The sequence below is a fragment of the Rattus norvegicus genome, chromosome 2, assembly GCF_021556685.1.
Source record: "Rattus norvegicus strain SHRSP/BbbUtx chromosome 2, alternate assembly SHRSP_T2T, whole genome shotgun sequence".
Classification (NCBI taxonomy): domain Eukaryota; kingdom Metazoa; phylum Chordata; class Mammalia; order Rodentia; family Muridae; genus Rattus; species Rattus norvegicus.
In genome coordinates this window covers 60,955,001-60,978,285 of record NC_141535.1, presented here as the reverse complement: position 1 = coordinate 60,978,285, position 23,285 = coordinate 60,955,001, and the positions used below count along the sequence as shown (strand labels likewise).

The 23,285-nt window shown below is 40.6% G+C and overlaps 1 protein-coding gene across 27 annotated transcripts in view; it reads right to left on the bottom strand.

Moving 5' to 3' along the window:
- Nucleotides 1-23,285, bottom strand: part of Prlr (prolactin receptor) — a 180,685-nt gene that overhangs the window by 117,448 nt on the left and 39,952 nt on the right. For 3 of the 27 annotated variants that reach the window (XM_087616228.1, XM_087616256.1, XM_087616237.1), the window contains exon 1: nucleotides 22,075-22,255. The gene's annotated coding sequence lies outside the window, so the exon portion shown is untranslated. 27 annotated transcript variants of the gene reach the window in all.

The window sequence follows — 23,285 nt, the reverse complement described above, 5'->3', positions numbered from 1 at the left end:
AAACCACTGGCACTGATGCTTCCACAAACAAATTGGGAAATAAATGTGAAAGAAGTTGTTGCTGTACATTTTTAAAAGGAGGGTTTTTTTTTTCATTCCTATGTTACATGCTTTGGGGTTTTTTTTCTCTTGAAAATTTTACTATTGGAAAAAAAACACCCATGATTAAAGTATCCATACACCATACAATAAAGTGTTCCTTGCTTTCTTTTCCTAATGACTGTGATGTGAACATTCCTGACCTTCCTGCCAGATACCAATACACACATTGCTTTCTTGCAATATCCGCCATTATGCCTTTTACGTAGGGGTTTTTTCCCTTTTGTGTGTGAGTCTTTCCTCACTGTCCCCTATGAAGCCACTTCATTGAGACTCCTTGATTCCTACCGCAGAATCTTGTTTCATGACCTGTTCTGAAACCTACCTGCTTGACTTATCCTCTGTAATTCTCCCAGGATGGGTCTTTTATCTGCGCCTTTCAGGTTTAGCCAGAAAGTTATGAGGAAGAAACATACCCTGTGTACCACCAGATCTCTGGAGACATGCCTAGACCAGAAAAGATTCCTTTTCTCCTCCTAGGTTTGATTGAATCATACTCTTAGAGAGTTGAGGGTAGATCCGACCTTGTAAATCAATGCCATGATGCCAGCTCATCTCATGGGGTATAATCCAAAGCTCATTTTAAATTTAGTTTGCATAGGGCAGTAATAAAAATTAATTTCCCAAGTCCGAAAGAGTAGATGAGTTCTAACACTGCCATCAATTTTTAAAAGTCTGACTGGAGGCTTTCTTAAGCCTCCTCCCATACTTTTCTTGCTCACTTGTAAAAAATTCATTGCACGAGGAAACTGAGAATCCAAATGAAAGAAGAGACTTAACCCTCCGGAAATATTACTAAGTGAAGACAATTGCTTTACTATTTAGTGCTAATGTCTTTAAGACTCAGTTGTGGCGGCCTATATACAAGTTGCACATATACACATGAGGAAGTAAGATGCAAACTAGTTGGGAAGAAAAAAGGAGATTCTTAGGAATGGGTTAAGAGAGAACAGTGAGGGGGTGAGAGTGTTCACAGTCTGTTTTGCATGTGTCTGAAGAAGTCTGAACTTTTTCTATATATTTCATGTGTAACAATGTACATGTCCTAAACAAATACGTGTGGCCCTGTATTGACCTGTGTTTTAATGACCCTCAACTTAGTACTTTGCTAACACACAATTGTCTCCCTATTTTCTGACTCATTCAACCTTTTCTTACATCTTCTCGTTACATTCTTCATGTTTCCCCACAAACAGGGCCTGATTCCAGTGCTTCTTTACGAATCTGCTCCTAAGTTCTCACAGTTTACTTCCAACTTTTGCTTGTTTCTAAACACTACCTTTTCCCCTTTAAAATGGAGAGAATTCGTATAACAGTTACCTTTCCAAAATGTAAAATTCAGTATTTTTTTTATTTTATTTATCAGCTTTGCATCCAGTGTCAAAACATTTCTGTTACAGCTGGAGGGGAAAGCAGCAGCAGTCTGAGACCTATTATCCATCTACACTCAGTTTGGTCGTCTCTTCAGTCGCTGGCAAACACTAATCTAGCATTTCTCTCTCTGGATTTACCTATTCACACGCTATCATATAGACCACAAACAAGTGACTTTTAACACAGCATAAACATGTCGATCCTCATCTGTGTTCTAGACCACATCAAAACGTCATCTATGCCATTCTTTTCTACAGTTGAATACTATTCCATTATGTGACGTAGCCCATTTTGTTTCCATATCCATTGGTAGGCACTGAGCTGCATTTACCTATGCATAGCATTGTAATAGTGCTGCAAACACTTTTATATAATGTATCTGTTATCCGTGTAGAGAAGCCTACAGACAACAGTGCACTTCCTTGCTCACATGACAACCTTATGTCAGGGTTTAGTGATGTCTAAGCGTGTCAGACTGCTCTCTGCAGGGCTACTGCCCTTTACATGCTACCCCCAGGGAGAGAGAGAGATGGTTCCACCTTCCTTGCAGACGGCTATTATTTTCTGCCTGTTATATTATAAACATATTGATTACTCTTGTTATCATGGCCACATAGCTGAGCAAAAGAGACTTAAGGGGAGAGGATTTGTTTTGGTTCAAGTCTTAGAGATAGTTCATCATGGTTAGAAATGATGGACACAGAACCACTTCTGCAGTGGTCACAAGAGACTGCTTGTCAACATCATGGCAGATCAGAAAGCAGAGAAAGCAAACATTAGGACTCAATGACTCTCTTTCCTCTCTCTTTATTCAGTGCTGCCTATATTCAGGGAGCAGCTCCCCACCACCAGCTACTAATGGTTTCTGAAAAAAATTCTTACAGACACACCCAAAGGTGTGCCTCTCTAAGGTCTTCAGCTTTCCTAACCTAATGAAGTTAACAATTGAAGTCAACCATCATAATAAACATCTCTGTAAATACATGATGACTCACTGTGGTTTGATTCGCATTACCCTAATGAGTTATGGTTCTGACACTTTCCTCCTGCTGATTAGCCATTTTTTATATAACTTTTGCAGAAATTCCTATTTAGATCCTTTGGGTCTTTAAAACTACTATCTGCAGAGCCAGCCGTGGCAGGGTATACCAACAGCAAGGAAACTGTTTTCAGTACCTAACAGGGCAATTGTACTTAGGAAGTCACAGTGAATGTGTCAGCAATTTGAGCTATGTAAAGCTCAAACCAGATACAATCCCAGCAAGGGAAGTTGAGTGGGCATGAAATCTGTCACTACCTGAGGCAATATTGCCTTCCTTGGCTTGGGCGAGAAGGAGAGTCAGGTTTGCATAATGATGTGATCACACATAAGTCAACTACTCTGCAGGCGCAGGCCCCACACCCAAGGTTTGTAACACAAACTGGCTTCAGTGGAGGAATATAAAATTAGATTCAGTGTTGCTTGGGAAGGAATGGGAAGAAGAAGATAATTGTGGTAGAACTTTGGGGAGGGGAGGTGAGTATGTTCAAAACACATTGTAGGAAATTCTCAAAGAATTAATAAAAATAATAGGAGTTTCTCCGTTGATTATTCAATACCAAGTAGTCAACTTTAAAATAATATAATACAATTAATAGTATACAGACAGAGATTATATTTATATATTTATATATGTTTGAATATTTATATGTATCTGTAACAATAATTAGAGAAAAGGGGGCAGAGGCTATGAACTTAAGAGAGAGCAAGAGAGAGGGATGCATTAAATGAGAAGGATTGAAAGGAGGAGAGAGAAAGCAGAAAATGATGTAATTATATTTTAATCTCATGAAATACTATGTATATTTTGAAACCAAAGTTCTGCCATTCAGTTGCCTACCAGACATCCACCAAGTTAGATATAAATTTTAGAACTGAGTACATTCAGTTCTTACAAGTCACAAACACTAACATTTAACATCAACAGGTGATTTAACATTTCTAGTTCATTAGATGGCTCCCTGATATGGGGAGTAAAGACAGTCATGTAGCCTATGGAAGGACTAGGTTACAACTAGAGCACATGTTCACAGACATTAGATACCAAGAAAAACAACACATTGGCTGTGTGTTCCATGAGGAACCCTTTAGGGCAGTGGCTCTCAACCTGTGAGTTTTGTGGGTCTCAACCCCTTTGGGGGTTGAATTACCCTTTCACAGGGGTCACCTAAGAACATAGGAAAAATGTATATTTATATTGTGATTCATAACAGTAACAAATTGCAGTTATGAAATAGCAATGGAAATAATTTTATGGTCGGGGATCATTACAGCATGAAGAAATGGATTAAAGGGTTGCAGCATTAGGAAGGATGAGAACCGCTACTCTAGGGAAAATATGATTGCGTTCACAGTGTTCATTATTACACCAAGTGAATTGATAAGAGTGTAGTGGTGCAGATTAATACTCAAGAAGTTTGCTCTTTAATGAATTCAGTATGACTAAACTATGCCACTGAATCATGAAATGAGGGGATAATCAGCTAGAAAATAGTCTTGCCTGTGAATACATCAAAACCAATTTCATAAAATTTATCAAGTCTTTTTTAGAAGCACCTATTTAGAGAACATAGCATATTTATGGGAAATCACAAAGCACTCACATATATACTATATATAGTAACACACACAGACACACAAACACACACAGACACACAGACACACACAGACACACACACACACGCACACACACTAATTAGCTAATAAACGTTTTAAAATTTGATCCATTTCTGGAGATTCTGATTGTGTGAACCCATATTTTAATATGTTTGAGGTTTTGAAGTAGCAATTTTTTTTAGTGTGTACAACCGGGTTAAACTTTTTATTATTAATGGATCATCTCTCTCCTAGTAATGAATTCATTATAACTCCTGAGGTCGGTCCAGTGACTTTTAAACTTGACCTAAATTAAATTCTTTTGTTTCTTTTTAATTCATTCAGGGTGAAGGTCTTTGGGTTCTTTATACCCACTGAATCTAGTCCCTCACAGCTCACTAATTCTGACAACTCTTCATCTAACTCTTTTTAGGACATTTGGGTTGTTCTCCAAACCTCTCTATTGAGAATAAGCACCCGTCACAGAAATAGGGTTTCTTCAGTCCAGAGCTCACAGTGTCTTGAAGTGTCAATCATATGCTGAGGCATCTACAAGAGAATGTTTTCTGTTACAGTTTGGATATTGTTTGAGTGTGTTTTTTTAAAAGTTCATATGATGGATAGAAGTCTGATTCTCACTGTTGTGATGTTGGGGGCACTTTTCTTGCAAAGGATTAATATAGTTCTCATGAAACTTTGGTCAGATTCTGTAGGAACAGAACATTCTGTTCTTATCCAGATCTGCTTTCTGTTTCACTATGGGATATCCTCCTTCAACCTACATGTCAACCATGGTGCTATGTGCCATGATGTGATATGGCCAGAAGACTGTCACCAGACAGCAAATCAATGTGACTGCCCAATTTGGATCCTCTTTAAAAGAGACTCTATACCAGGTGTTTTGTTATAGCAACATAAAGTCAACCAAGATGTTGACTGAGCAAAGGAAGTGATATTAATTCAACCTAACAGCTCATCCTTATATTAAACATCCATGGCTGTTCAAATTTTCCCAGTCTTTCAATATTCACTTTTTGCTATATAGCTCCATGTGAGCTATATTCTCTTACTGAATGATAGTTACAGGCTAAGTGATCAAAATAGATGGGGCAACAGATGAAGTAGAGCTTTGTCTAAATTAACCTTCTAGACCAGTGTCTTGGAATAACAATAAGCAAGTGAATAAATACACTACTTCCCGACCATCATCACAGATGCTTAGTGGACCCAACTTCCACCTTGGAGAGGGTCACACAATGACCTAACACAGCACTCTTTCATGCTTCTCAGGAGTGTGTGTGTGTGTGTGTGTGTGTGTGTGTGTGTGTGTGTATGAAGAATGTTTTTTTTTGGAGAGATGTTGCCTAGATGTTCATCAGGAGATAAATAGAAAATGTGGTGCATACATACACCAGGATTTATTTAACAATAAAGACAAGCAATATTACAACTTTTATAGGAAAATGGGTGGAAGCAGAAAACATTATATTGGACGGGGTAATGCAGACTCAGAAAAATAAATACTCTGTATCCCCGTATCCTTTCTCATATGCCAATCTTAGCCTTTTGCTGTTAAACGTGTGTGTCTAAGTAGAAGTAAATATGGGTAAAGCCTGCGTAATGAGAAAAGGGTCCATATGACTGAAATAAAGATGTTAAAGAAGGATGGTGGGGAAGACAATAGAGCAAAAAAGAGGTTTGGCACAGCAGGGCAGGGAGAGACATGGAAGGGATTGGCAGGGAAGGGGGAATGAATAACCAAAGTGAATATGTACAAAACTCATGTGTGCATTTGTAAGCCATCAAAACACACACACACACACACACACACACACACACACACACACACACACACGAGAGGGAGAGAGAGAGAGATAGAGAGAGAGAGATAGAGATAGAGGAGAGAGAGATTGTACAAAAGTAATGAAAAACATATATTTAATTAAATGACAAATGGCTAGTTCTTGAGGTTGTGTAGGAGTGAAGAACTGTTTAGCCCTTACCTGTCTAGGTGGTTGGATATCTAGAAGTAGGCTAACTAGCCTCCGTTGAGAAAGTGTGCATTGAAACCCATTCAGCAAACTATTTAAGCAGGAGGGATCTCATTAGGAGCTAAAACTTGTCAAAGTCATGCCCAATAATTGTAGCATTGTTTTGCACTAATTAGGTATTAGAGGTCAGCTATAATTTTGTCTAATAGAATGGTGAGCCACACCTTCCAGCAAAGGAAAAATGAGGGAATTATTTGGCACCCCTAAATTCAGTAAGACAGCAAAAAGCACTACATGTGCCTGCATTCATTTCAAGTTATTTAATGCATAATAAAGTTCAGAAACATTTCAAGGGACAGACTGACTGTATGTTATATTTCTAGGTCCTTCCCAAGCCCTAATATATTTAATAGCATCAGGCTTAACCACCCAAGTTTCCTCGTCTCAGAACTCATTTGTGAGTTAAGATTAAATCCAGCCACCATACCCCAGACACTATTGCTGATGTTAAGAAGTGCTTGCTGACAGGAGCCTGATAGAGATGTCTCCTGAGAGGCTTTTCCAGAACCTGACCAATACAAGTTGCAGATGCTTGCAGTCAAACATCTGACTGAGCATAGAACCCCAATGGAGGAGTTAGGGGAAGGACTGAAGGAACTGAAGAGGTTTGCAACCCCATAGGAAGAACAACATTATCAACCAACCAGACACCCCAGAGTTCCCAAGGACTAAACCACCAACCAAAGAGTACACATGGACGCATGGAGGGACCCATGGCTCCAGCCGCATATGTAGCAGAGGATGGTCTTAATCTGGCATCAATGGGAGGGGAGGCCCTTGGTCCTGTGAAGGCTGGATACCCGAGTGTAGGGGAATGCCAGAGCATGGAGGCAGGAGTAGGTGGGTGGGGAGGCACCCTCATAGAAGCAGAGGTGAGGGGAATGGAATACAGCATTTGTGGAGGGGAAACCAAGAAAGGGGAAAGCATTTGACATGTAAATAAATAAATGACCAATAAAGAAATGAAAAACAAAAAAAATTCTCTGTGAAGAAGGAAAAAAGAAGAGGCTAAAATAATTTTGATTCTGTAATTCTTTTTTGAATGATGAATGGGACCAGACCAAAGGTCTATCTAGCAGAGAAAGTTTTAGGAGAGTGGCTAGTGTAAAAATTCTCTGTTGCCCTTTTCCAGTCCACACAAAATTTGTTTCTGAAGGTTTTTCTGGAGGCCTCCTTTCAGTAATTCTAAGGGTAGTTTAATGTCTTAAGACTATTGTTAGTTATATCTAACCACACATGATCTGGGATGTTCTACATCCGGTTCAGGTATTACAATTACTTCTATATGTTTGGATACTGCATTTTCTACCAGAAAGAGACTGATTCAGATAGATGAGTGTATGAAATATTTCATACACATGACTCTTTTTTAAAGATAATTTTTTCCTGAGAATAGATACTGTTCCTGTAGGTGCTTGATTAAATAAAGACCATCTTAGAAGTGTTGATCTAGACAAACTGGGGCCAGGGTTAACTGGCTCTTCCAAGCCAAGTCTTACTATCAGCAGAAATGGTCTCCAAGAAGTAAGTTAGACAGTGCTCTGGGCATCACACATTTCCATTTCAATAGGTTTAGTTGCTAGTGCCATAAGCAACAAATGAAGAAAGGAACACAGAAAAGGAGAAGGTTAAGGAAGAGCAGGAGTTATCACAAGGAATGACTCACATTTGTGGATTCCAGTCCACATTTTCTCTCCACTCAAAATCTGAAGGTTGGAATCCTATGGCAGATGCTGGAGCCCAAGGTGATGGGAATGTTCTGTGTTCCATGTGCAGCTTTGGATCTGACCTGACTGAGCCCTGAGGGAATGAAGGAAGGATAGACACAGACATATGTACTTGGGGTCAGATGGGTTCCGATCCTTTTAATGGAGGGAACCAGTTACTGGAGCAGTCTGGAATCTAAGTGTGTTTGTTATGTACAAGACAGGGGGCTGCTTAGCTAGTCTCCAAAGGATGTTGAGCTATCTTAGGCAGTCAACATCTGAGGGGAGGAAGCTGCAGTTTTTGCACATACTGGTGAATTGTTAGTGAACACCCATGTTTGCACACAGTGTCAAAAGTCATATTGGGACCACAGGAAGACATTGCCACTTCTGAGCCTGACCTGTATGGGGAAGCTTTTGCTGATTTCCCACAGGTCTGACGCATTGAGTCTTGACGTAGAGATATCTTTGTAAATAAAACACATTCCCTCAGGGCATCATCCACCTTTTATAATTCCCTCCAGACTTCCTCAGCTATATGTGGATGATTAGCATGTATTTCCCATGTGCTGCATCCTACTCTGAAGCATGGCCACAAAACATAGAATTGTTAGCAATTTTAAATAATGTGGATCCTATGGATGGTCTAGAGTGATGACGTCCACAATCAACATAACTGCTCATCCTTGCCATCATTCTGTTTCCAGAGAGACTAATGGGAGTTGTCTGTGGGGCCAGTGTATGGACCTACACTGCGATGTGAAAAACAAGCTTGTTCTGCCATACAATTAGTGGCTTAGGGTTGGGGCAAAGCTGTCATATTTCTGTATTTCACATAGAAACAAACTGGTGTCCCTCCTAGAAGTAGAAACCACTTTGATTGACAGCAGGAGTCTGCTGCTCTTCTCCCACTGATCTAAGTAATTCCATAAAGGAACAGGAAGGCTCCACAGAATGTGCCTTGAGAAGGACATTCCTCCTCTTTCCCCCTTTCCTTTCATTAGCTGCCAGATGTGCCAGAGTGATCCAAAGAACCAAAGGAGGCATAAATGACTCAGAGATCCCCAACCTCAGAATCAACAAGCAGTACCCAAGGAGAGATACTTAGTCCCCTTTGTGTCTTTTCTTCTCCTGTTTCCCCTGCTCACATAGGTGTGTCTTATGATGAGCCAAAAAGATTAGGGTAGGGTTAATGAGCTCATCCATCAGCTGTTACTACGCACTGTGAACACTGGGGCACAGCAGCTCTGCACACAGCCTTAATGTTTACTTCTCTTGGAGAAGAAGCCATAACAGCCACACAGGATGATGGGAATTCCAGAAATCTTACTCTCTGAGCTTCATGGCCAAAGAATCTACACTGGATTTGATTTCGTTTTCCTTTATGCCACAGGAATAGCAGTCATTACCTAGACCAATGGGACTTATCACCTTTGAACCGTGTCCTAATTATAACAAAAATTCAGCTGCATTTAATTTCCCTTTCATACAATGCGAAAGCTATTGTATTTGCAAGTTGGTGCCTTTTAATTTCTCACATTGGCTTAAGAAATAAAAGTTGCCTTTCCTTTTATGAGAATTGTCTTCAGCATGTGTATCAGGAATAGTTGAAGGTATGCTGACTAAAACCTATGATAACAGCAGAGGCAAACATTATCACTTCTATCTCCACACAAAAGCAAAGTCATAAGTAAATTACATAACTCTTCCACATTCTCAGAATCCAATTAAAGAAGACATGGGGTTTGAACCTCATGGTCTTATCTTCCACAGTCCATGTTCTTAACTATATTGTAGTTCTGCTTATTGTGACCAATGGCTTAGCAAAAAAAATGTACTTACAACATACCTTCTTAATGTTCTAACATTATGTTAGACACATATAAATATATATGTATATATGCATATAAATATATATGTATATGTATATAACATGTACATAAATAACATATGTCGTTGTCACTATAACCAGCATGGCATTGTAATACAAAGTGTTCAGAAGTAGTGGCCTACATATCTTGGTGGTAATTAACAGTTCTCTAATTGGATTAAGACCCACTCAACAAGAGGAAAATCATGCCTAGGACTGGAAACCTAGCCAAGGGCTAGTGAAGTCATGGAGGAGAACCTACAAGCACCACTTGGTTAAACCAGCATAGTTCCTAACTAGAGTCCTTGCACTCACACATAAACATAGTAGTTACTCTGAGCTTACCCCTCATTGAGAAAACTTCTCTTTGCAACAGACAATGAGACCCTCAGAGAAAACCACAACCAATTAAAATGTATGAAGGAACACAGTCCCAATCTACAAAACCACTCCTACATCTAAGGCTCAGGGATGTGGAAGAGGGGCAGAAAGATTGTTAGAGCCAGAGGGTCAGGGAGTTTGCTCTGAGATTGTGTTTCCTAGTAATTTCAGAAATTACACTCTTAAAGTCTCACCCACATGACTGGCTAAGCATGAGCTGAACAAGACAACAATAATAGATGTGCTAACGTGGATGGGGTAGAGCTCGTGGAGCCTGGTTTTCTTTTTAATTTTATTTTTAATGTGTGGGATGGCTAAAGTAGAACATCACAGTTTGTAGAACACCAAGACCAAAAACTCACTTTCTCTTTTCATCTACTTAAAATTCACAAATGAATCTCTTAACATCTCCCTAAAAGGCTCTTTAGTGCCCCGCCATCTCCCTGACTGGTACCCCTGTTCTCCACCATGCACCAAGTAAAGCAGCACCTTAGAGAGCAGGAAGCTTAAGGGACTCAGGGTCTCCTCCTTGTAATCTTCATTTAGTTCACTGCTCCAACTTAAATTACTTTCTTTCTTTATTTATCTGCTTACTTATTCATTTGTGTATATATGTGCATGCACGTACACATTTGTATGTGTATGCATGGGTGTGTGTGTGTGTGTGTGTGTGTGTGTGCATGTGTGTGAGACAGCATGCATGATGCACGCAGAAGTCAGAGAATAACTTGCAACAGTCTCCTTATCCTAGCTCCTATTTTTCTTATTTGGAACAAAGACATGTTCTATAGAGCTGGTCTTTAAACAATATATAGGCATCCAGTTTCCCTGGGGAAACATCCTAACTCCTCAGAGTTTTAGGCTCCTCAGTCTGTTTCTTAGGAGTCCTTCACTGAACACACTTTAAGTTGGCAAATGTACCTCGTTAGAGGTACCTCACCAATAAAAGGCTTTGAATCAGCCTTGGTCTTCAGCTTCATATTCTCTACTTAAGCATACTAGCCCACAGCATGCCTCCTACGACAAGAGAGCATCCTGATTCCAGGCCCAGGTCTCCCTCTAGAGGATGTCATCATATTGTCTTCAATTTGTCTTTAATTTCAGCAAGTCTAAGGAGCTCCTGGACATAGTAAACAGGGTCTTCAGGATATAGGTGTGTTTCCTACTCCTGGGTTCTTATTGGAGGGAGAGGCACAGGGAATAAGTGAATTAGATTGCTTGGGACTGAGCACATATTAGCGCATGATCACTTTGCTTTCGGTTCACAGCCCATTACTGGACAGTGACACAACCTCAGGATTATGGAATAATTAGTGGCTGCAAACATCAAGACAACATGGGTTTTGAAGAGTTTCAACTTCTTCTGAACTGAATAATTTTCAAAATGATTTTTTTCCCAACTGAAACCTGGCAGTCTCCAAATGACCTGAATTCTGTAGTATTTGTAACAGAAAAATCAGTCAAGAATGTTTACGTCTACATGACAAATGGCCATCAGAGTATATGGGCCGAGTCCTAAGGCATCAGCAACTTGGCCTTTGTGTATTTGTGTGCCCTCCCTCATAAGACTTTGGTTTTTTTAATGCTGATGACGACATTGATGTCCTGATAATTGTCAGATTATCAGCTAATTAAAAGTTTTTCCTACAGAGGAGCATTTGTTTTAAGTTAAAGGTTAAAACAAAATCAACAATCCTGGTGGACTAGGATGGTCAGATTTGGCAAGATCCTGGTACCTATTACATAGACAGTTGGACACTGTCTCTGCCTGGGAGAATGGCCCTACCTGGACCTCATTGTCTTCAGGCCAATGAAGCTACCTGAGCAATGGCAGGACTCACAGGCTGGTGTAATAGACGTCTCAGCACCTTGCTTGTGTTTATTCCATCTTCCCCATAAGGCAAGGACCCTCACAGCCACCCCAAGTGAGTCACAGGGCTCTTCACTTGGAGAAATTGAGTAGCTGTTGAGTTTTCCGGAGCCACACCGTAACTACACAACAAATAAATCCTACTTTAGAGTGACAATACTTCGATGTGACTTAGGCCAAAGTCACATTACCTCATTGGGAAAAGCTTCGTTTCGGAAAAAAAAATGTGAAGGAACTCCTAGAGAGGTTTTAGAAAAGTTTTGGGTATCCAGCTCTCCTTGGGTAGGAAGCAATCTGTACTTCTTAGTTTCCTTCTCCAGGCTCTACCCTTGTCTGCACTTCAGAGGCCTCATGCGTATTCTAGAACGACAAAATCCCCACTTCCCCTCCATTCTAAAATCCAGGGTGTGTGAATTTCACTCTTTTGGGTCTATGTCATTAGCCAATCAAGCCTCCTGAAAGCTTGCCCCCCTTTACAGTTGCTGCACGCAATGGGTAAAATTATCTTTTAATATTCCAGAGGTCAGGGAAGGCTACTCCAGTTTCCTCTTAGGGAACTGTGATTTTCTTCATCCCTGGTTGAAGGTCAAATAGGAACACCTACTTTCCTAGAGAAAACTTCCAAATGTGTTCTCTAGGATTAGTAACTTGGAGTTCTTCTAATAAAACTACCACCCCCGTTGTTTTTGTATACACTGTTCTGGACTCAGATTAGGAACCCAGTGGGAACAAAGTCCCTTTGGACATGTTCTAGGAAAGTTGGTAGCCTTACAGTGACATCTTGCTGTGGTGAACTGTGGATTTGTTTGTTAATAATTAACACTGGGACTCTACCAAGAGAAGGCAGGTGTCTCACTGCTGAGAACTAGCATTGGAAGCCTGTCAAGGGACTAGAGCAGTCTGGAAAGCTGCCTGAGACTAGAGCATTGAAGCTTCTGGGGAGGGACTAGCCAGGGAATGGTGACTGTTTTCCTGCTCATTTCGCTTGTAGTCCCCAAAACAGAACAAGTGTTTCCAACTGTGTCACTGCTCGCTGACACATTAAAGATCTGCGTTTAAAAGTACTTTAGATACCACAGGGCTCAAAGCACAAATCACTGTAACAATGTGCTGTCCTGGATGGCAGAAGACTACATTTGAAATATATCTGGAATTATTGAAGGGTACACTGTCAGTGTGAAATTGATCCTGGATTTCAAAGGCTTAGTGTGAGAAAGGGAAATGGTAACTCATTCATTTATACTATCGCAGATACATTTGGACGATATTTGAATGAAGAAAATGATTAAGAGATGGGGCGACAGCTTCATCTGTAATGTGCGTGCTGCACAAAGCAAGAGGACATAAGTACTGCATCTGCAAGATCTATCTATAAAACCAAGGTAGGGGCACACGCCTTTGATCCTAGGGCTGGGCAGGTGGAAACAGAAGATTGCCAGGGACCCGATTAGATGATGTGGGCAAATTGGTCCAGGTTCAATGAGAGACCTTGTTTCAAAAAAAGGGGGAGGACCAATAACTTAAATTATCCTTAAAGTAAGCTATAATATGCTGCCAACACCACACCATCTATCTAACTGGAACATAAAGCCAGATCACCCTGGAAGGTGTAACTTAGTCACACAGAGGAGGCAACTTCTCTCTTAGATTTTTGAGAGGGGCTAATACTGACTGGGGATCCTGTACTTGTGCACCTGGCCCTCTAAGACAAAGGTAAGTCAGGGAGGGCAGGAGGAGGATGTTGGGTCAAGAGAAGCAGATCACTGCAGAACATCCAGTTAGCTCCTATCCAACCTGGGCTATCATATACCTGCACTCTATTCCACATCAGAGCATTTAAATTCCTGGTATCAGATCATAAAACAACTCTCACATAATAATATCTTTCATCCATTGGAGAGGAGTTTCCCTTGGGAAACAGAATATTGCTTGGAATAAGTATTCTTGCCTGTCTCTCTGTACCCTCTAATGAGCCTACTCACTCCCAACAATCAGATCCTTGCTTCTACTCAACTTGAAGCCAGTTAGAAAGAGGGGATCTATGGAGGTATGCAGCCAGGACTGCAGGAGGGTAAATGGAGGCAGCAGGAAATGCGTCTGACATGTAAGGTTCTGACTTTTTACTCAGCAGCAGGAAGCCATTGGGGGAACCAGTTTATACAAGTCTGAAAGAGGAATAGACTATGTGCTTCAGAGGATTCTCAGGAGGAGCAAATGTAGGCTTCTGACACCAAGGGTCTTTGTGGAATTAGATCTTGGTGAGAATGAAGATATTCAAGTTTTAGGTACCTTCCTTTAATAGATTAGGTTCATTACAATTACTAAATCTCTCAATTCAGCATTAGTGTCTTCAGCCACAAAACTGGGCTAGATTTCTAAGAATCATTTCACCTAGAAGAGCCCATGATTTCCAGCATCCAAAGCCTCTCAGAAAATGAAGCAAGACATTGAGTCCAGAAAACGTCAGCTACTTCTCCAAGGTCATACTGCTTTCAGACAATAGAATCAGGGCATTCTTGCCTTCCAGAGAAGTATTTTCCAGCTCAAATCAGAAGTCTCCCCAAGCATCAGGGAAAGTAGCTAGAGGAATTCCAGAAGAAGAGAACTCCATACCTTGAGAGGCCTTGTAGGTCAGGGAGTCCAGACTTCTGAAAAGAACAGTCAATGGCTAGTGAGCTCCACCAGAGCCCCTCTCTGGATGATTACTCTTCTATGTTTCCCTAGAATCCAGCTCGCTTGACTTTGCCCCCTTGAGTCAGCTTCCCTCTTTGCCAGGCAAGTGTTCTTATTCTCCTGGCACAGTAGTCCCCTGAAAGAGTCTCACACACACCTGCCAGGGACTATGCCACAACGTTGTCCAGGTGCAGCTCTTGCTGTCTTCAGCAGCTTTGCCCTCTGATATTCTTTATTCCTAGAACTCATTTTGGCCCACCAGATTTGTTTAACCATCTGCACAAAAAATCAACATCCCTTATTTATTTTTACAAAGCAATCTGCGGTGAGTAAACACTTTGATTCACGTCAGCTACTCCCCTAGGAGGCCTGTGTTCCTATCCAGGACACATTACAGTGACATTCTAAGCCTTAGTATGGTGGTCCTAGCTTGGCCCATATGGAGAAGGCTCAAATGTTGAATGATTGATTTTTTGGGGGGTGCTTCAGGAGGACATAGTGCCTTCATTTCACAGGCTCTGACCCAGCTGACCCAAACTACAAGCTTTCAGTGACAACTGAAAATCAGTTGTATCTCAATGTACTCTCCTATCCTGGCACCCACATTCATAAAAGAAACTTTACTAAAGCTCAAAACACATTAAACCTACACAGTAATAGTGGGAGACTTCAACACCACACTCTCACTAATGAACAAGTCATTAAAACAGAAACTAAACAGAGACAGTGAAACTAATAGAGGTTATGAACCAAATGGACTTAGTAGATATATACCAAACATTTCACCAAAAATAAAAGAACATACCTTCTTCTCAGCACCTCATAGTACCTTCTCCAAAATTGATCATATAATTGGTCACAAAACAATCCTCAACCAGTCCAGTAAGAATGAAAGCCTATACGCAACAAAATTGGAAAATCTAGATGAAATGGATGACTTTCTAGACAGATACCATGTACCGAAGTTAAATCAAGAGCAAGTAAACTATCTAAACAGGCCCATAGTCTCTAAAGAAATAGAAGAAGTCATTAAAAATCTCCAAAAAAAAAAAAAAGCCCAGGGCCAGGTAGCTTTACTGCAGAATTCTACCAGACTTTCAAAGAAGAGCTAATACCAAAACACTCTTCAAACTATTCCATAAAATAGAAGCAGAAAGAACACTACTTATTTCCTTCAATGAAGCAACGATTACTCCTTTATATAAACCACACAAGGACACAACAAAAAAGGAGAACTTCAGACCAATTTCTCTTATGAACATCAATGCAAAAGTATTCAATAAAATTCTTGCAAACCGAATCCAAGAGCACATCAAAACCATCATTCGCTGTGATCCAATAGACTTCATCCCTGGGATGCAAGGTTGATTCAATATATGAAAATCCATTAACATAATCCACTGTATAAACAAACTCAAAGAAAAAATCATGTGATCATTTCATTAGATGCTGAAAAAGCATTTGAGAAAATACAACACCCGCTCATGTTAAAAGTATTTGAGAGATCAGGAATTCAAGGGCCATACCTAAACATAATAAACCCAATATACAGCAAACCAACAGTCAATATCAAATTAAATAGAGAGATACTTGAAGCAGTCCCACTAAAATCAGGAGCAAGACAAGGATGCCCACTCTCCCTGTATCTATTCATTATAGTACTTGAAGTTCTAGCCAGAGCAATAAGACAACAAAAGGAGATCAAGGCAAAGAAGAAGGCCATGCATCACTGTTTGCAGATGATATGGTAGTATACATACCAGAGAATTAGAGAAAAGTGCTTGACACTTGTCAGTGTGTGGCATGAGTGCATCACTCATTGCTGTGATCAAGTCTAAAAATAACATCATCTCTACTAGTTTGCTGGGCCTACCATAGCAAAGCCTAGCAAACCGGAGGATCTTAAATGACAGAAAGATATTGCAGTTGGAAAGCCAGGAAAGAGAAATCAAGGTAATCAGGGTAGCAAGATTGGCTCTCTTTAATTCGAATTAAATTCTCTTTAATTCTAAAGTAGCTGGATATAAAATTAAACAAATCAGTAGCCTTCCTTTATACAAATGATAAATGGGTTAAGCAAGAAACGAGGGAAACAACTCGCTTCACAAGAGCCACAAATAATATAAAATACCTCGGTGTGACTTTAACCAAGCAAGTGAAAGATCTGTATGACAAGAATTTCAAATCTCTCAAGAAAGAAATGGTAAAAGAAAATGGTGAGCTCTTCAAGGTTTTTTTTTAATAGAAGATAACTTACTTAATTTTGAAATCATATTAGGTGATATTTGGACTGAATTGTATTTGTCAATGTACAACCAATTCTTATGCTGAAATCTGAACACTTGACCTCTCAGAATTGGATTTTATTTGGAAATAAGGTCATCACAGATGGAAACAGCTAAGAGGAGCCCATTGCAATGGGCTTTGCTTCAATCTAACTTATTAAAATGGGATACCTAGGTTTAGACATATGGGTTCTTACTGACAAAGATGCACCTTCCCCCAGAGAGAGAGAGAGACAGAGACAGATCAGGACAGACAGACAGATAGACAGATACACACACACATACACAGACACACACACGAGAGAGAGAGAGAGAGAGAGAGAGAGAGAGAGAGAGAGAGAGAGAGAGAGAGAGAGAGAGAGAGAACCATGTCAGCATGAGAAAAAAAGGGGGCAAGGGTGATCTTTCTATGGACCAAAGAATGCAACAGATTTTAAGGAGAAAGATGTGGGACAGATTCTTCTTCACTGACCTCAGAAGAGACCCAATCTTGCTATCCTGATTACCTTGATTTCTGTTTCCTGGCTTTCCAACTGCAATATCTTTCTGTCATTTAAAACCCTCCGGTTTGCTAGGCTTTGCTATGGCAGGCCCAGCAAACTAGTAGAGATGATGCTATTTTTAGACTTGATCACAGCAGTGAGTGATGCACTCATGCCGCACACTAACAAGTGTCAAGCACTTTTCTCTAACACATTCTTTCTTTAAAGACAGCATTTAAAACTAATTCTACTTAGGCTCGAACAATCTTAGGTTTGAAATGAAACCTAACCGATGACACTGCAGTAGGAGATAAACACACAAAAAGAGTTTCACTGGCAGTTACTTTCTTCCTTTGTGCTAGAACAAGCATCAAGGCAATTGCGTGTCTACTGATAATCAAAGAGAAAACTTCACTTCATGGAGACAGTGAGGAAATGCCAGGTAGCTGCGTTCCTGAGCCTAGGCATTGACAAATGCAGAGGGAGGCTGGCCCTTATCAGTAAGTACTGATAGTACTGTCAATGTAAAATAAAGCCACGATAGTTACTAATACCACAGAAGTGATGTGATTAATGAATGATCTCTTTCAAGAAAATCTCACAGGTCAGTCATTAGGAACCCTGAGGTGACAGAGACTTCCTAGGAACACAGTTTCCAAACTACTTCACTTCAACAGCCTCCCACGTGTTCTCCACGTCTTCTGTCTTGTCTCTGTTAAACTACTCTTCACACTCCATGCAGACCTTTCCTTCTGCAAATGCAAATCTCCACACGTGCCTCCTCTGTCTGCAATGCTCCGATCCTTTTCCTCAGTCTCAATCTTCTTTCATGGCTTGAGTCCATCCAGAGGGCTGGCCCTACCTCTGCTCCAAGTCTCACAGCTTCCCAAGACAAACATCACAATTTCCTTTATTTGATCTGCACTCTTCCAGCTACCACCGTGTTGCCTCTGTATTTCTGTTCTCTGCTCCCTGGGCTTCTCTTTCTAGGATAATGCTCCCCACAGGCATCTTCCTCTCAGCTTCATCTTTTAGTTTGGTACTGAGGAGCTCTACCATTGCAGTGTGGTCCCAGGAACTCTTGATCAGATCTCATTACAAGTTTTTGTGATGTGGTCCCAGGTCATCATACTTTTTGCCACCATTATGGGCCCGTGAGCCAATCTCACACACTAGCTCTTTGGGAAAGGGATACTTCATCCACCATAGTGTTGCCAAGGCCTATCCTGTTATTTAATTGGTGGTTGGTTAACCCCTATGGGGGGAACATATGGATGGTCAAAAGGCCTAGAGTTTAGCTTTATAAATGCGAAGGACATTGTGCTACTTTCTGCTCAAGTATCTGTCCTTTATTGCCCCTAAAAGTGAAGAGTTCCTGTGGAAGAGAGTGTCCATCTCCTGACATTCTCTGCCTTGTGCTTTCCTCTTCAAATCCTCTCCATGTCCCATGGAGGACCCTGAGTCCTACATAAATAGAGAGATACGTAAATGTCTCCTGAGTATGCACCTGAGTAATAACAAGCAGTCTGGAGCGAAGGGTATGAAATAAGGTCAAAAGAGGTCTAGGAAGGGTTCTGAAAAATCACAGAGAAAATGTGGATGGGAAGACTATGAAGAAGGTTTGTCTGGAGAATAAGTTATATTCCCAGGACACAGTACCTTGCCTTCTCTTCCTTCCCCCTACTCCCAAATGCTGGACTTGGCCCTAGATTTTTCATGATTATTCTCTTCTAGACATAAAGAAAACGTGAATGAGTAAGGAAGTAAGATGGATGTTCTGTTTGGTTACGTCCTTGAAAACAATGTCTTGTGATATACATTTCTTACAGAAAAATTTGGAGTAAACCATGTAGCACCATACACACAGGGAAAGAGGACATGAAAGTGGGACACTAGTTGAGAAAATCTCCAGCAGGAGAAGGGAGAGACAAGAGGGGAAATGTGTGCTCACGTGAAAATGACAAAAATTCCTTAATAGATGTATGAAATCATCAAAACATTTTTAAAAATTGGGAGGTCTACATGTCCCCCAGGTTCTGAAAATGAGTCCAGTGCTTTGCACAAGCTAGATAACTACCTTGTCACTGAGGCTTTAGCCTAGGGACTGCTTGCTCCTGTGTCAGGGACCCTATGTACAGGAGATGCTCTAGAGACCAACCAGTCAAGCAGAAGTGGATAGAAGCTGATGCATTAGAAGAGGCAGCTGCTCTCCAAACTGATGCTGTCTTGGAATCAGAGTCTGATTCTCCTCTCATTTCTCATTGCACAGAAGTTGCTTGAGCTGCTCTATTGCCTAGTGGACTGAAGAGCTCTAGATCAGTAGGTGGGCACACAGAGTCAGTCAAGGCTCTCCTTCACATAGACATCTCCTCCTCCTCCAAGAATTCCCATCCAGGAGCTTTGAGTGGGGTAGAGAACTACACTTTACTTATTCCAACGCCTCCACATCCACTATCCATTATTAACTTCTATAGTGATAAGTCAAGTCCTCTTGTTGTATACGCATAAATAGAGACAAGGAATAAATTGTAAGTCTGTGGATGAGTTCCATTCTACAGAATAGCTTTTGGGCAAAGCAGTTCCAAGATTTTTTACCTTGTGTAGAAAATCCTCTGGTGTTGTCTAGCTTGTGCTGAGCGTGTAAGCCAACTGAGCAGAGGACATGACCAGTTCCAAAGCACAAGGCCCTACCTTCATGCCTGGTCAATTCCCCATTTTCATCATACAGTAAGAAATGAATCTGGTATGAAGGACCACCAATGCTATATGCTTTGGTAGAGAAGAAGTCTGGTTTTAAGAAGTCAATGATTTTGAATCAATACACTGATTGCTCTGGGTAATTAGGTTTTTTGCTGTTGTTGTTTTTTTTATTTCTTTGTGGGTTTTTTTTTTTTTTTTGATGTTAGCATCACTGAGTTGGTAAATTGCTACTTGCAGGTTTCTTTGGGTTCTGCAAGTCCCAGCTGGCCCATCAGTTTCCCTGGACAGCTACACAGCCATGCTGTAAGCTGCATCCTCTCAGACTAGGCTCCTATATCATTGCATGCACTACTGATACTGTTGCCTGAACGTTCTCTGCTCTAGAATGTGGCAAGCACTCGAAGGCATAGCTGACTCATCTTCCTCTCGTAGCCTTTTTTTCTCGTTGCATGGAAATTGTTTGTGATACTTCTGTGATTAGGTTGAAACATGAGTTCTTTGCTTATATTCAGGCATTTCATAAGCCAAGGTCAAACAAAGGTTATCAAGGGAATATTTTCTTATCTCATGGCATGCAGAAGCTCATCTGACCAGACAGCTACAACTTGCCTGAGATGGCTCACATAGGGCTTCTGAGTCGATAAGCTGGTATCTTGAGGAAGCTTCGTTTTTTAGAAAAAGTCTTGGCATTTCGTTGGTTCAGGAAACATTATGGGATGCCTACCATGTGTTGGGCTCTCAGGTTGAAGGCAATGTGTCTCCCACTCCATCTGCTTAAACAAAGGCTGGCTCCACTCTATAACCTTTGGCTCCAGAACCAGAGCTCTTCTTTATTCTAGCATAGACATCTGAGCTCATCTTTCTAGCTAGTTTTTCCACTTTGTTAAAATCTCTGTTTTTCTTGATTCTATTAAGTCTATATTATTGTCACTTTCTAACTCACCGCTTTTATTGTTTCTACTTCTTGCCATGCTAAAATATCTGCCCAAATGGATACAGTTGCCGTACTATTGGGCCACAGAAAGATGCAGAGAAAACTCAAAAGCATATGACTAACTCAAGCCAATCTGAAAAGACCATATGCTGCTTAATTCTAACCATGTGATAATTTAGGACATGGAGTAAAGCCATAGAATCAAGTTGTTAGGGGTTTGAAAGGAGAGTAGGAAAAGAGGACTAGGTAGGACATAGGACTTTTAGGATTGTGGAAACATTTTGTACAAGTCAGTAATGTGTCATCATGCATTTGTTAAAACCCATAAAATAGCTGAGACAAATACTCAACCCTAATGTAAATGAAGTAAGAGCTTAAGTAGATAGTGGTACATTAATGTTGGTTCATCATCATAAATGTGTCATAAGAGAGTCACACGTAATGGCAGAAGAAAGCCATTTAGAGGGCAGAGTATCTGGAAACTTTCTGAAGAACACAAATTTATTTTGAAACAGACTATTATAAAAAAACCCAAAGTCTGTCAAAAAATAAAAAAAATAAATAAAAAAAGGAGCATAGCTCACCCAGACCTTCCTTTGGTGTAGTTTGTAGTGATTCTTTTAAATTTACCATCTAACCTCTCTTTGCCTTTGAGTAGGATCTGGAGGTGTTCCCAAGCCCACACTAATCCATCTTTATCTTCCCTAAGGACTGGTCCGACATGTGACCACTGTGCTGTTGAACTGATCTTTGATCCTGTAACTGACACACATTTTCTCTCTGGAACGCTGGGTCTTGAAGGAATCAGAAGTGTCTTGGCTTGGTTTTGTAAGTTAACAAACAGTTACACTGCCCATCTCTTGTTAAAATGCAGGTCCATCCATACAACCTTCTTTCCACCACTAGTATGGTAATCACACCATGCCCCTGTTCATTTTTAGTCCACAGATTGGAAAGGTGAGAGGTAAAATATCAGAATGGATAGAGAATCAGAAACATACCCGCACTCCTTACCTGTGACTGTCCTCTGTTTGAACATGTCCCTGCGTGTTGGACTGCAGCCTGCTACATATTGGTTACGAAGCTTACAGGCAAGTGGAACTCTTCTCTCCACTGCCTATCTCAAGAAAGGAGATTTCTGTAGCTCTGACTTCTCATTCTTTACAACCCAGTGAAAAGTACAACCGTTGTTAATGATTGACTTACATGCTAAGGTATGGAGGAGTGCTATCAGCACTCACTTATAGGGACAGGGAACACAGGACAATTCCTTAATGAAAATCACGAGAAGACATTTTGATTCAGATAGCTTCCTGTAATATAGCTTGTGCTCAGGGAAAGCTTGCTCACACGTGTCTGATAGGAAAGGACTTCAGTTTTTATTAAGCTTTAAGCACAACAGCTCTGGAGGGAAAGCGCCGATTTTCAGGATCTTTGAGAGAAAATCCTTGTCAATTATAAATCTTTATGCATTTAAAATATAGAAAGAATTCAAAAAATTTTTTGAATTAGCCATCAGAAAATATAAATCAAAACTATTTATTAAGACTGTGGAGATGGCTTAGCAGTTATGAGCATGCACACTCTTGTGGGAGACGCAGATATAATTTTCAGCTTCTACATAGTGGTTCACAACCACTCCAGTTCCAGGAGATGCGACAACCTCTTCTGACCTCTGCAGGTACCAGGCACATATGTGGCACACACATGCACATGTTCATACATATAGGCAAACATTCATACACATAAAAATAAAATAAATAAATCTAAAGTAAAAAACTTCAGAAAGCTCCAAGGAAGCCAGGTTTGTTGCATACATGTATGATAATAGCAATTAGGAGAAATATGCATGAGCATAAGGGAGAGGCTAGCCTGGTCTACAGTCTATGCACTGCATATTAAGTCATTCTGGGCTACAGAAGACCCTATCTCAAAACAACAGACCAACCAACAAACAGAACTGAGATTCTATCCCACTGTATACACAATGGCTGAAAACAAACTCAAAACCACAGTAAATTCTGGAGCAGATGTGTGGGGGAAGAGATGTTCACACTTTACTGTTGGGCATGTAAACCAGAGGAGCCATATAGAAATCAGCATGGAGGGCCATCAGCAACCAAATGAATGACCATATGACTAAACTGTACCGTTCCTGGGTATATACCTGAAGAAATCTGAGGCAGCACATCAGACAGATAGCTTGCACATTCCTGTTCATGTAG